This window comes from Pinus tabuliformis, chromosome 1_2 (genome assembly GCF_031772625.1).
Source record: "Pinus tabuliformis cultivar Carrire ecotype Pingquan chromosome 1_2, CPIR1, whole genome shotgun sequence".
In the NCBI taxonomy this organism is placed as follows: Eukaryota; Viridiplantae; Streptophyta; class Pinopsida; order Pinales; family Pinaceae; genus Pinus; species Pinus tabuliformis.
Window position 1 is genome coordinate 106,021,115 of NC_142298.1, and position 14,923 is coordinate 106,036,037.

Here is a 14,923-nt window from a genome sequence, read left to right on the forward strand (position 1 = left end):
TAAAATTTCAATATATCTATGTGTTTTTGTTGTAAATCTATATTTCATTTCATTACCTTCAAAAATTTGGATCAAGCTACTCCTATCACATCATGGTGCTACTACTCATAGCACATCATGGTACTACTACTCCTAGTATAATAAGGTGCTACTATTCCTAGTACATCGAGGTGTTGCTACTACTAATATCTCATGATTCCACAAATATCTTCTATCATGATTCCATTATTTTTTTATAAAGCCATCTCACTAAAATATAGAAAAGATAGATCAACGACTTCAAAGTCAGCCTCTTCGAGGGGGCAAACTCCTTTACATTGCAAAAATGAACAATTTTTGGATGATACAAATGACTAAACCTCCTTTCTATATATATGAGTGTAAGGGGTCACAATGTAATCAAAGCCAACATAACAATAATAATATAAGGGCAAAACAGTAACAATAGTGGGCTTCTAGGGGGCACACTAAGAACAATATGGGGACAATAAGGGCACAATAATAACAATAAGGGCTACAATGACAATACTAATGGGGGAATCACTAGTATTATAGGGACCTAACATGCCCCTCTCCTTCAAAAAAGTGTTGTCCTCAATTCTTGAGTAGTTTTGGATGCTTGTGTATAAAATTCTCATGCTCCCATGTGGAATCTTCAGCTAGTAAGTTATTCCATTTGATGAGATACTCTTAAATTGATCGATTTCGTAGCTGTCAAGTTCTTGTTTCTGTGACTGCTACAGTTTCCAATATGATTTTTCTTTCCTCATCAAGTTCTAGAAATATTGTTTGAACTAGGAGCTTGTCACCTATAACCTTGTTTAAACATGAAACATGGAAAACTAGGTGCACTTGGGAAGCTGCAGGAAGCTCCAATTTGTATGCCATAGTACCTATCTTTTGCAACACCTTGTATGGACCATAATACTTTGGTGATAACTTATTATCCTTCTTAGCTTGCTTGAGGGACATTTGTTTATATGGTTGTAGCCATAGGAATTACCAGTCACCTACATCAAAACTTCTTTCAATGCTATATTGATCTTCCTGTTGTTTCATTCTATTCCACGCCAAAGTGAGGTTATCCTTTAGGAGTTGGAGAACTTGTTGTTGATGCTCGATGTGATCTTCCATTGCTTGAACCTTAGAATTTTATCTTAAATATGATGTGCTGGATGGTGGATGATATTCATAAAGTGCCATAAATGGGGTCATTTTTGCTATAGTATGGAAGGAAGTGTTATACCACCATTTGACCCATTGCGTATGTTTATCAAAGACAAAGTAACGAAGATATCATTCCAAACATTTGTTTACTACCTGAGTTTTCCCATCAGATTGAGGATGATAAGATGAGATATGAGTTAACTAAGTAGCGAGACAAGAAAATAATTCTGTCCAAAAGATTTCCAGTGAAAATGGGATCTTTGTCGCTTACGATAATCTTTGGGTTTCTATGTAGCTTTTGAATTGTTTCCATAAATGTAGTAGAAATTGTATTGGCTTTAAATGGATGAGATAATGCACAAAAGTGTGCATACTTGGTAAGTCTATCGACTACCACCATGATGACACTCTTTCCTTTGGACTTGGGTAAACCTGTGATAAAATCCATTGAAACCTCCTCCCAACGTTGGCTTGGAATGGATGAAGGTTGTAATAGACTTGGGGTCTTAACTATTTCAAATTTATTTTGTTGGAAAACCAAACACTCCACCACAAATTTTTGAATATCCGATTTAAGGCCATCCCAAAAAAATTCCTTCTTAACCTTGTGGTAAGTTTTTAAAAATCCCAAGTGCCCTCCTAAGGGAGAAGTGTGAAATTCCATAAGAATATTTTGTTTGAGTTGGGAATTCTTACATAGGTATAAGTGATCTTTGTACCATAACGAATCATTTTTACTACTAAATGTATCAGATGCACTAGGATCTTGTTTTAGCTTTTGAATGAGTTCCCACACTTCTTCATCATCCTCCCATTCATCCCTTGCTTCATTTATCCAATCTGTTTTGATAATAGAAATGGTGTAAAGCAATGCTTCAACATCCTCATCCTTTCTTGAGAGTGCATCTGGCACAACATTTTTTCTTCCTTTTTTTGTAGATGATTTCAAAGTCATAAACCAACATCTTTGTGACCCACTTTTGTTGCTCTTCTGATAATATTTGTTCTAAAAAGTATTTAAGACTATCATGATCCATATTTACCTTCAAGTTTCTTCCCATTAGGTAGGGTCACCATTTCTTAAGTGCATGTAGTATTGCCAACGTTTCCTTCTTGTTACACTAAAATTTGTCACCATGATTATCTACAGTTAGTATGGCTCTATCAATTGTCATACTATCCTCCTTGGCAAGTCTCATACCTCTGCTCCTCATGTCAAACCCCAAGAAAGAGAGAAAGTCATTTAAAAGTCAATTAACTCTGGTTACGCAGTTTCTCTTAGCCTTACCTGCGTGTACGCACCTCCAGTTCATAAAACCTACGTACTTGTACGCTCTGTATGTAAAGGGCTGGGTGCGTACTCCTGTAAATGTCAAAAGGCGCAAGTTTCACTTCAAAAAAGTTACTTGTGGTCATTTCTAGAGCATTCTAGAAGATGGTTTGACGTGGATTGGGCACCTCCAGATGGTTCATGCATCCCTATGTAAGAGGAACTTATCCCATGAAGAGGGGAGCTATCCCATTGAAAGAGGGGCTTATCCCATTCATGGTGGACCTGATTAACTTCCTCCAAAGCACTATAAATACAAGCATTGGGCCAGAGGGAGGGGAGGTTGAAAGCTGAACATTCCTAAGGGTAGATGCTGCTGAGATTAGGACTCCCTTATAGAGCTTGAGAGGAGAGATTACCATCCTTTCTTAGCTTCATTTGGAAGTGGGTGAGCTGATCAAAGTAAAGGAAAACTCTTGCTGGACCCTGGGAGGGACCTGCACAACACCAAGGCTCAGGTTGTAATGGTTTCTTTTGTTTCCACTTAATACAATTAAGCTCATTTTTCTCAACAAGTTGTTATACATGATTTGTTTCATATACTCCTTGGTCTGTATGATGAATATGTGTTATTTTATAAGTTATTCAGGTGCTATGTAATCTTTTGGCTTGTTAGTGAATGCAGGTTTCGAAGAGAAGGAGGAGCTCATCCGGATCGGCGAGGCTGGACTACTACAAAGCGTTGGACTAAAGGTATGTTATAAACACCTGATTACTTGTATTCTAAATGCATATTTAGAGAAAGGTAGTGTTTACTTGTCTTGTTTGTCACTAGAAAGCCTTAGCTTCTAGGGAGGTCGATTTTGTCCGCAAAATCGGTTTTTTTTGCTTTGAGATTTTACTTGTTTGCGTGTGCAGTAGTTAAAAGTTTTAACTGTGGTGGAATTACCGAGACAGTCCCGTAGACTTCGAGGCCAGTCTCCTGAGATTGTTACCGTGGCCGATTTGTTGAGGAAGTCCCGTAGACTTCGGGGTGAACCTCCTGAAGACGTCCCGGGTCATTACGAAGGTTTGAAAGTCCTTGTAACTCCTAGTGGCAGTAAAGTAGGTTCACCTGAAGAAGGAGAGTCTTCCTTGGTAGTCTATCCTGATTATCAAAGTCTAGAAACAGGTTATAATCCTGAAGCTGTTGCAGTTTCTGAGCTTGCTGGTAGTTTTTCATCTACTAGTGATATAGGCGAAGAACCTGAGATATCTGAACCTGTTACTCCAACTTCTAGTGTTCCCGATTCAACTATGGTAGAAAGAGTCATCACCGAAAATCTTCCTTCTTGTTTGATAGCTATTGAAGAACTTGCTCCAGAAGAAGAAGTAGGCATCCCTATCCCTGAAGATCAACCTACCATTGATCTAAGGGAGCGTGAATCCATTTTTTACAGTCCACCTAGAAGTACTACTTGGTATCTTTCGTTAACTAATTACTTAGACAACTCAGGGATAAGTTTTTCTCCACCTCGTACTTCTTATCCATCTGGAGGTATTTATACTCCTGTAAATATGTCTAGTCAGTCGTCCGTGTTTACTCAATCTCCTGAATCTTTCTTATATGGTGGTCCTTCTGTTCCTGCTGGGTATCAGTCACTTTCTGGTACTTTTGCAGGAGCATCTCCTCAACCCATTGGACATGGGTCATTAACTGGAAAAAATGGTAATAAACCGTTGGGCGTAAGAGACATTTATATGATGTCAGGTTCAATTCCCAGTTCTCAACCTCAAGGTGGCCAGTTACCGCCTGGGGGCCAGCCTCAATTAACACCTGGGGGGCAACCTCAAGGTACACAAATTGTGTTTGGGGGGCAACCTCAAGGACAGTATGTACCCATGGTACAGTACATTCCTCAAGGTCAACCCCAGCCTCAATATGTATCTCAGGGTCAACCTCAGTATCAATTTATGCCTCAAGGTCAACCCCAGTATCAATACTTACCTCAAGGGTATCTACCCCAAGGTCAGTACTCGAGTCAAGGTTCTCAACCACCCCAAGGTCAATCTTATGTTCAAGGTATGGGAAATGTACCTTTCAATTATCAATCCTACCCTCAATCCGGTTATGGATCTCAATATCCTCAACCTGTCGTGGGTCAATACCCCGGAATGAACATAGTGTGGGATCCATCGCAAGTTCAACAGGTGTTGTAGCCAAGCGTACAGTTGTCATCTCAAACTGGACAACCTTTAGTTTCTGGTCCACCCCAGCAACTAGTCCAGTCTAATGTTCAAACTTCTGTACCTTCGGTAGTTACTCAGTCGCCCATTGCACCTAGTACTCCATCTCAAATGACTGCTGTGACTACCGCAACATCTGTTCCATCCACCACACTTACTTATGGAGTATCGACAGCTCCGGTTTCTACTGTCTCTGCCACTACTCCGCAGACATCTTTACCATTTTCTGGATCCACGATTCAAACTACGGTTCAGATGCCTGTAGGACAACCTGGTTTAAGTATGGTTGTCACTACTCAACCACAATTTGTTTATCAACCGTACCAGGGATAGTACCAATACGGGCCTGCTGTCCAGTAACCGGTTTACCAGTATCAACCGTATCCTGGGTACACTTATCAACAACCACAGCAACCCTAGTACAGTCCGGTTAATCCTGGCTTTCCAGGAGGATACAATACCCCGAATGCGATTCCTATTCTAAGTTATCCTGGATATCCTCCTCCTGGGACTGGTCTTGTGATCCAGAGTTTTAGGGATCCTAATCAGCAATTACCATTTATCGCAACTTTGGATTTACCAGACTTGACGCGCCTAACGAACGATCGAATAAATTATCTTCCGTTCTAGCCGCCAATGCCAAATAAGTTGCCCAGTGACATACCCAAGTTCAAAGGTAAGTCTGGAGAAGATCCGTCAAATCATGTGATGACTTACCACCTCTGGTGTGCTTCAAATTCCATCTCGGATGATTCGATCCGTTTACGTCTTTTCCAGCGTATGCTCATTGGTCTCGCGGCCAAGTGGTACATTGAGTTACCACGGGCCTCTTTTTATAATTTTAGTCAGTTAGCTACCTTGTTCTTAACACATTTTCAGTTGCCGATCAGATATGATAATGGCACCGAGTTACTAACTTCATTAAAATAGTCGACGTCCACTTATATTTCCGATCATATTCATGAATGGAGACGTCGAAGGTGATTAGTGAAAGTTTTTATCCCGGACCAAATCTTAGCTGAATGGTTTGTTAAATCATTATTACCGAAGATTAATGAAGACGCAGCTAAGGCCAGAGTGGTTACTGAAGAGCAAGTGATTGCTCAAGCGCAGCACCTTGACTTAGTTTATAATCAGTCGGGTACATTACACGAAAAGATCCCAGATCTTCCAAAGTCAAATCAAATCGCTGCTGCTCCTTCGGGATCTCATGCTGCTGATGGCATGATTGGTACGGTGAATACTAAAAGCAAGAAGAAGTCTTCAAAGAATTCTTTGCCAATTATAACCTTACCAGACTCCCCGACAGGAGATTCTTCTGCTGAAGTTTCCGCTGATATACACGCTGTAGAGTCATCTACGACTAAATAAAAAAATGGTGGGAAAAAGAAAGGCAAGAAGAAGAATAAAGCAGACAAAACTCCAAAGGAGAAAACAGAAAAGTCGGAAACCAATGATGAAAAGTGCAGGCCTCGTTATCCTTGTCTTATTTGTGAAGAGGATCATTTTATAAGAGATTGCCCTCATCGGGCCGAGGTTGCGAAAATCGTTAAGGGTTCCCAAATTCCTGCTGTCTTGAAGGATCCATTTCCGAAAGATAGCAAAATGATAGGTTCTTCCTCGAGTGCCGTTGAAGAACCCATATTGATGATGTCTCATGTAAGGATTTCGACTTGGTCACACGATTATGGTAGTAAGAGTCCTGTTGATGGATCGAAAGAAGCAGAATCTTCTCACTCAAATCCATCAACCTCAGCTCCTGGTTCCGATCCACTACAGATCGAGACACCTAACCCTGACTTAGTAATCAAACCACCCGCCAAGGGTGTACTTCGAAGGTCTACTTTCAATCCACATGCGAGAGCGGCCCATAATTACAACATTGTTGAGGATTTAGTTGTTTCACCCTCAGCAATGTCGGCTTTAGAAGTGCTGCAATCATGCCCAGCACAACGAAAATTACTTTTGTCGGCTATAGGAGCTGTTGATGTTCAGGACCCGAACCTAATAATCTTTGATCTAGAAAATAGTACACGGCGTTTACCTCATTAGATGGCTTTCCAGATCCCAGTGATAGTCAAAAACAGGCCTATTCATCGGACTGTAATTGATGAGGGAGCTTCCACGTGTATTATGTCGATACAGTGCTGGAGATCGCTTGGTTCTCCTTCACTAAATCAATCCCCGACAATTCTTAAGGCCTTTGATGGTTGTGGGTTCCATCCGTTTAGCATTCTACAGGATTTTCCTATAGGGGTTGAAGGAAAAACCGTTAGTCTGGATGTGGAGGTGGTTGATGCCCCTCTAGACCACAACCTTCTCTTGGGTCGAAGTTGGTCTTACACTATGACAGCGGTCGTCTCATCGGTCTTCAGAGTAATAAAATTTCCATATAATGGCAAGATCGTGACCATAGACCAGCTGGCTTACTTTTCATCCGACCCAGCCTCTTCAGAGAGTATCCAACATGTTGGTAAAACGGCTATCCCTTATAAGGATGTTGGTGTAGGATTAGTTAAAGATGCCGGTTTACTAGGAACTTTTCCTTTTCCTCCAATCAACGCCGTGTCTTCGTTCGCATCCATTCATATGATTACATTAGATACCATTGTTTACGACGATCCTTGGATCATTCCTTCTGAATCTGATATAAACTCATTTGGTGATGCTATGCCTTTGAGTCCATATGAAATTGCTTATGAAGCCGTGCAGTCTTTTACCGACTCGCGTTCAACCAAAATCGACCAAATGAATGTGGTCCGCGAGGAATCACTTTTCACGTCAACCTCGGAGTTAATAACGTTTCCCGAAGTTGTGTCATCTGACAAAAAACTTTGTGAAGTCCTATGTGTAGACGATTTACCATGGGTGGATCTCCATCATAGATCTTCATTTTTACCTGAGGATGATCGTTTTGAAAACAATTTCTCATCAATATTTACAGCTGAATATGTCAAGGACGCTCAGAGTCCAATGAAACATCCTGATTCAGAGCTCTATTTGGGAAACATCTCTCGCACTGTTCCCATTGACATTTCAGTCAAGCCCAGAATTGTTGAGCACATTCATATAGGTACCTCGTGTTCAGATGACAAAACACAGATATACAAGGCCCTATTTCAAGAATTTCGCGACGTGTTTGCCTGGTCCTATGAGGAAATGCCAGGAATTGATCCCGCAATTGTTGTCCATGAGATTAAGACTTACCCAGACGCTAAACCCATCCGGCAACGTTTACGTTAGATTCACCCACGAAAAGCGGCTGCAATTAAAGCAGAAGTTGAGAAGCTGTTGAAAGCAGGTTTCATTTCTCTGATCCCGTTAACGGATTGGGTATCGAATATTGTTCCGGTTAACAAAAAACAGGGAACAATAAGAATATGCATCGACTATAGGGATATCAATCGTGCTTGTCCCAAAGACAACTATCCAACACCCTATATCGATAAAATAATTGATGATTGTGCCGACAGTGAAATATTTTCCTCTATGGATGGTTTTTCCGGTTACAATCAAATCAATATTCTACCTGCCGATCAACCAAAAATGGCTTTCATTTGTCCATGGGGGACGTTTGCTTATTGCAAACTACCTTTTGGGCTTAAGAATGCCAGAGCCACTTTTCAAAGGGCGATGTCTTATGCGTTTCATGACATCAAACACATTGTGCAACCATATCTCGATGATTTGCCCGCTCATTCATTACATCGAGCTGATCACCTTGTCCATTTACGAGCAATATTTATGAGGTGTAGGAATTATCGTATACAGTTGAACCCACACAAATGTGTCTTCTGTATAGAAGTGGGACGGTTGCTGGGATTTGTAGTTTCAAAAGCCGGCATTCGCGTCGATCCCTCGAAGGTAGAAGCTATCATCAAATTGCCTCCTCCTCCGAGTCTTCGCCAACTCCAAAGTTTGCAGGGGAAAGCAAACTTTTTATGCCGATTCATTCCTAACTACGTCAAGGTTACAAAAGGTTTTACACGGTTGTTGAACAGAACGCTCAATTCTCTTGGGATGAGATAGCTCAGCAATCTTTTGATGCACTTAAACACGCATTGACCCATGCACCGTTGTTGCATCCTCCCAACTACAACCAAGATTACTTTTTGTACCTCGCCGCCTCTCATTCCACTATTGGAATAGTGTTAGTTCAAGAAGACGAATTCGGAATGGAACATGTGATATATTATCTTAGTAGGACGTTAAATCCCACTAAGCTCAAATATTCACATGTGGAGAAATTGGCCTTGGTAGCAGTTCAGGCTGTTCAACGTTTTCGTCATTACATTCTTCTCCGTAAAACTACAGTAATTTCGGATTGCAACCCTATGATCTACATTTTGACTAAACAATTGCTAGGGGGCAAGTACACTAAATGGATCGTTATCCTGCAAGAGTTCGACTTGGAATTTGAAAAATCTAAGTCTAAGAAATCTTTAGTTTTTGCAAAGTTGATGTGTGATTTCCCGCGTGTTGACACGGAAACTGTGGCAGAGGAACCCATTGCGGACGAATCTTTGTTTCTCATCAGCACTTTAGATCCGTGGTATGGGGATATAATCGTCTATCTCCATACCCAATCCTTTCGGCCCGAAGCTTTAAAGTCGAAACGTCAGAAAATTCGATTCCAGTTCCAAAAGTACAGAATTATTGGAGATACTCTTTATCGCCGTGGGGCAGACTTGGCTTTCCGACGTTGCTTAACTCACGAAGAAGCTGAGAGGGTTTTAAATGACTGTCACTCTGGGGCGTGTGGCGGTCATATGTCTGGGTATGCCACAACTCAGAAGGTGTTGCGTGCTGGCTACTTCTAGCCATCCATGTTTAAAGATTGTATCATTGCGGTCCGAAAATGCCACAATTGTCAAGTGTTTGATCGCAAGATGCGCGCATCACCTGCTCCTCTCCACCCTATAATTTCCATTGGTCCTTTTGCCAAATGGGGTATCGACTTTATTACATGTAACCCTCACTCGGCCGGGGGGCATGCGTATATCATCCTTGCGGTTGATTATTTTACTAAGTGGGCCGAGGCGATGCCTACATTCGAGGCTGACGGCAAGACAACTACAATTTTCGTATTCAATCACATTATTTCTAGGTTTGGTGTCCCACAAGCGATAATCACTGACCATGGGCACCAATTTCGAAACATTATGATGACAGAACTTACGGGCCAGCTTGGTTTGCGTCACGATAGTTCAACTCCTTATTATCCCCAAGCAAACGGTCTGGTTGAGTCCATCAACAAAGTTTTAGTTATCATGATCCGACAAATCATTGGTATTCATCGGTCGAATTGGCACAACATGTTATTTTCCGCGCTTTGGGCATACCGAACTTCAGTGAAAACATCAACAGGGTTCACTCCTTTCCAACTAGTTTATGGTTTGGAAGCCGTGCTGCCCATTGAATGCGAAATCCTGTCACTTCAAATGGCTGTCGAATTACTTCCAGCTACTTCCGAAGAGGAGAAGCGTTTATTATACTTAGCTCAATTAGATGAGACTCGACGTGATGCTGCATTGGCAATCGAGACTCATGCAAAACGAATGAAAGCTCAGTATGATCGAAATGTGACCCCTCGAAATTTTTCGGAAGGAGACCTAGTGCTGCTATATGATCAAGCTAACGATAAATTAGGTGCTGGAAAATTCGTTCCTATGTGGCATGGGCCCTATATTGTCAAGCGAAAGCTAGCAAAAGGGGCCTATGAGCTGGTTGACTTTGACAGGGACTCTTTGGATAAACCAAGAAATGGACTTTACCTAAAGAGGTATTATGCTTAAATGATGAGTGTGGAGATTTTAGTTAGATTAGGTTAGGTTTTTCTTTCTAGCTAGTGTGTTTGTTAGTTTACACAGTGTGCTTAGCTTAGAAAGTGTGTTTTTCGTCGTTATTCTGCTTATCTTGGTTTTACCCTTGATGTTTGCAGATGTCGATGCCTCTCCAAACATACATTGGATTCGCTGATGGTGCTTGTCGTAATACACGGAATATCTCTTCCGCAACTTGGGTTATCTATTTGCCCTCTGACGAGTTAGTTTCTATGCATGGGGTGAGCCTCGGTCAAACAACAAACAACATTGCAGAATACAGTGCAGTGATTGAGTTATTGTCTGAATCTATTTCATTTGGGATTCGGAGTTTGATAGTGAGGTTAGATTCTGAACTCGTTGTATTACAGCTTAATAGAGTATATGCCATTCGAAATCCAGTGTTATTAAGGTTATTTTTGAGAGTGCGTCTCTTGGAACATGAATTTGATTACATTGAATATCAACATATTCCAAGGTCTTTAAATACATTAGCAGATGCAATTGCTTCTCGAATGTTAGACAAACATTTGCGATAATCATACATGTAAATTTAAAAACATTTAATCACACATGTTTAACAAGATAAGCCGGTAATAATGATATATATAGATAGGAGTGTGTCAAAAATACATCATCTTCGATCATAGGTTGCAAAACACCTTATGATCGGCAAAAATGATAAGTACAAAAAACCAAAATGTCACATGTGCCTACAAAAATGACCATCCAATCACTGGTGATGATCTCTATACGACACCACTGCACGGGCCACCCTACACAAGAACCTCCTAAAAGGTCCTGGAACTCCGACTACATAGCGCTGAAGCCTGATAGGAATATCATCTATAGTAGTCTCTGGTATATCTGCCGTCAGACGCTCTAGGTCTTTTTCCAACTCAACTAAGGTCTCTGTAGCCTCGTTCTGTGGGACCGGTGCCGGTGCAACTGGTTGTCTCCTATCGAAAGGCCGGAGATTGGCTGGACGCCATGGGCCTACATCTGCATTTTGAAAATTGTCACTATCAGTTTTGAGACGATAAAAAAAAAAAAAGTAGATAATTTAAAAAACTTGTGAAAAATGAAGTACCTGTGTCATCCCACTGTTCTCCCGGTGGAAGAATCATGTCCGGATCACCACGAAAATCGACTCCGGCATAAGGAAAATCTTGTATCGAGAAGACCTGGTCGTCTAACCAGTGAAAGTACTCCGGTCTAAATCAGACAACCTCCGTGCCCTCGTCAGGATGACGGGCCATCACCGCAACCCATCGCATCAACTTAGGCTCTCGGGGAAGCCCAACCTCAACAGTGAGCTGCTGCGGGATCAACATCGGAACCCTCTCTAGAGCAAAACTCACAACTAAAGGCCCATAACCAAAAGTCTTCAGTTGCTCGTTTTTTGCCCTAGTCAGTTGGCCCTTTAAATTGGCCAACACAACATCACACCAGTTGAAAATGGTGCCCTGATAGCAGTCAATCGCCATCCGCATTTGGGACCTGGTGGCAATGTGCAAAGCGGCAGCGCCGCAAAGTCTGGTAACTGTAAAGGCAATTACCATAAGTTCAGGTCGGGATATCTTTTTAATTTCTATCCCCCTCTCCTGGTTCTGATTATTGCACCACTCTAGACGGAGACTAGCGATGGACTGGCCACCCGGCCTAGTCCCGGACAGAGTCAATTGTTCGCCCCTCTTGGGCAAACCAGTGAGAAGTAAATGTCTGAGGGCTCTATCTCAAGCTGGTGCCCTCCAATGTAAAGGAACTGATCCTGGACGTTCCACCTTTCGACCAGCCACTCTAGAAATCTTACCTGGGCCCTCATGCTAGGTATGACCTAGTATTTGTAAAGACCGCATGCCTTCAAAGCATCAATGGAAGGTTGGTGATTAGTGGCGGCCAAATCAACATCTTCATGTTCTCTTTCACGCCAATCAAGCATGGTGGGCAATCTACACACCATAAAACATCTGTTAGAGTCCATAAAATTGAAAGTTTTTGGTTCATTTTGGAGAAATGGGGGTTTGAAAATCCACTCCGCGGTGTACGCAGCCCACCTTTAGAGATAGAGAGTGTGTACGCAGGTTCTCTTAAGGCAAGCTGCGTACGCCCGACATTTTCCCAACTGAGAAAATTTCGGGGTACGCAGGTCACCAGTGGAGCACCTGCGTACCCCGAAGAGCGGCCCTTGAAACCCCAAGGCCTCCAAAAAATGAAACTAAAGCTTAAAAACAAATTCTAAACGGATGAAAATGCAAGAGAGGATGTTGTAGAATACCTGATGAGACGGTGTTCGGTTTCGACGGTCAGATTCTCCGCGATGACTACGGGAAGTTTCTTGCCAAAAGCCCTTTTTCTCTCCTCAATAGTAAAATGGTAAAAACCCTTTTTATAGGTTTCTTGAGTAAATGAATGTTAAATTTATTTATTTTCCACCATGAAAAGGTATTTTTCAAAGTATTTTTATCTATATTAAACATGTATGAGTAATGTGTTGGTTTTTGTACAGGATAAAGGATTTTCAGGGAAATTGTCATTTTTCACAAACAAAAACATCAGAGTCATCTTTTAAGCCCTTTTCTGACTGTAAAAATAGGAAAAGATTGCTGGGTTTTTGTCGTTTCAAACTTGATACTGGAAATAAAACGACGTGTCCTTGATCACTTTTTACTTTTCAGGTCAAAGACACTAACTATGAAAGTACTCCTTGGTCGTAAAAAACCAAGCGGTTCTCTCAAGTATTATTTTATACTTTTTCGGACTTGGGAGACACAAATTTATGAAAAAGTTCAACCCTGGAGTCTTCTTAAGTTTTTCAGACTCTCTAAAATTGAAAAACGCCGAGTTTCTCCTATACTGGACTCGTTAAAATTTCACAGTAAAGGACCTGTTCAATTACAAACAGGAACGGACCACTCCTTCTTAGGGTTCGAATCTAAACTAAGTTGGACTCATCCGAAGGATGAGCTTATAATCAAGCATATGTGATCCTCCTCAAGCTTGTAAAAAATAAAGAGGTACTTGCCAGAAATGGTGGGGGAAAAGAGAGGAAAATGAGCCTATTTGTTATCCTTTGTCTCAGAAGAAACCTTATCACCACTCTTGAACATGACACTTTTCATTCACCTGGGTTGGGGAATCCTTTGCCTCATAGTTGATTGAACCACATTGGAAGTCTTCAGCCGGGTATTAACTTTGGGTCAAATGTCACCAAGCCATCTGTTGTGTCGTTATGTGTTCAAGAGGTCGCTACAAATAAACCATTCATCTGCAAAATACCTGTCATCCATCTTGACCATCCCTGAGTCAGTCCTTACAGCTACATTTCTTCAACTTGATTTATGATTTCGTGTCGTGGGCTTGCCTACGAAGGATCGCTTTCTATCGACATCAGCACATTATCTAGAAAGATGATCTAGAAATCGTCAGTACCTTGAGATCCGCATGCATCAATGACAGATTTCTCGCCTTCGACGACAGTTTACATCATTGACTTTCGATCGAAGGATTCCGTGACATGTTCGACATCAACACATTCATTCACATATCATGGATTGTACTGGGTACTTTGAGAACCATTGACATCACTGGTGGTCTCTCTCACACTTGTTAACAGTTTACATCATTGATTGGTAATCAAGTGGTTTCTACCATGCTCGACATCAACTCATTTATTCGCATGGATAGAATCGTACTATTTCGGGAAGTAGAAATGAAGACCCTAGATCTAGTTTCCACCATCCAGGCTGCGAGGAGTTTTGTATTCATTTTATAGTAGACTAACTATAAACAGATGGCTGCGTCCATACTGTGTCTACATGAGTCTATGATTATGATGTACTGCGAAATCATTCCTAGTTAGTTTGCTAGTTAAAGTTTTTGATCTGAGTATGGGAATGCCTACCTCAGCGATGATATGATCTCATACATGTATTTTGTGTTGAATACTTGCAGGTTCCAACCAAGCTCTCCACAAGATAATCCTTGAAAAGATAAAGTACTTCACCCTTCCTAGATAATATGAAACCCTAAATCTACTACAGGCTTCGCACTTTAGGGGGAAATCTGTTACACTAAAATTTGTCACCATGATTATCTATAGTTAGTATGGCTCTATCAACTATCATACTATCCTCCTTGGCAAGTCTCATACCTCTGCTCCTCATGTCAAACCCCAAGAAAGAGAGAAAGTCCTTTAAAAGTCAATTAACTCTGGTTACGCAGTTTCTCTTAGCCTTACCTGCGTGTACGCACCTCCAGTTCATAAAACCTGCGTACTTGTACGCTCTGTATGTAAAGGGCTGGGTGCGTACTCCTGTAAAGGTCAAAAGGCGCAAGTTTCACTTCAAAAAAGTTACTTGTGGTCATTTCTAGAGCATTCTAGAAGATGGTTTGACGTGGATTGGGCACCTCCAGATGGTTCATGCATCCCTATGTA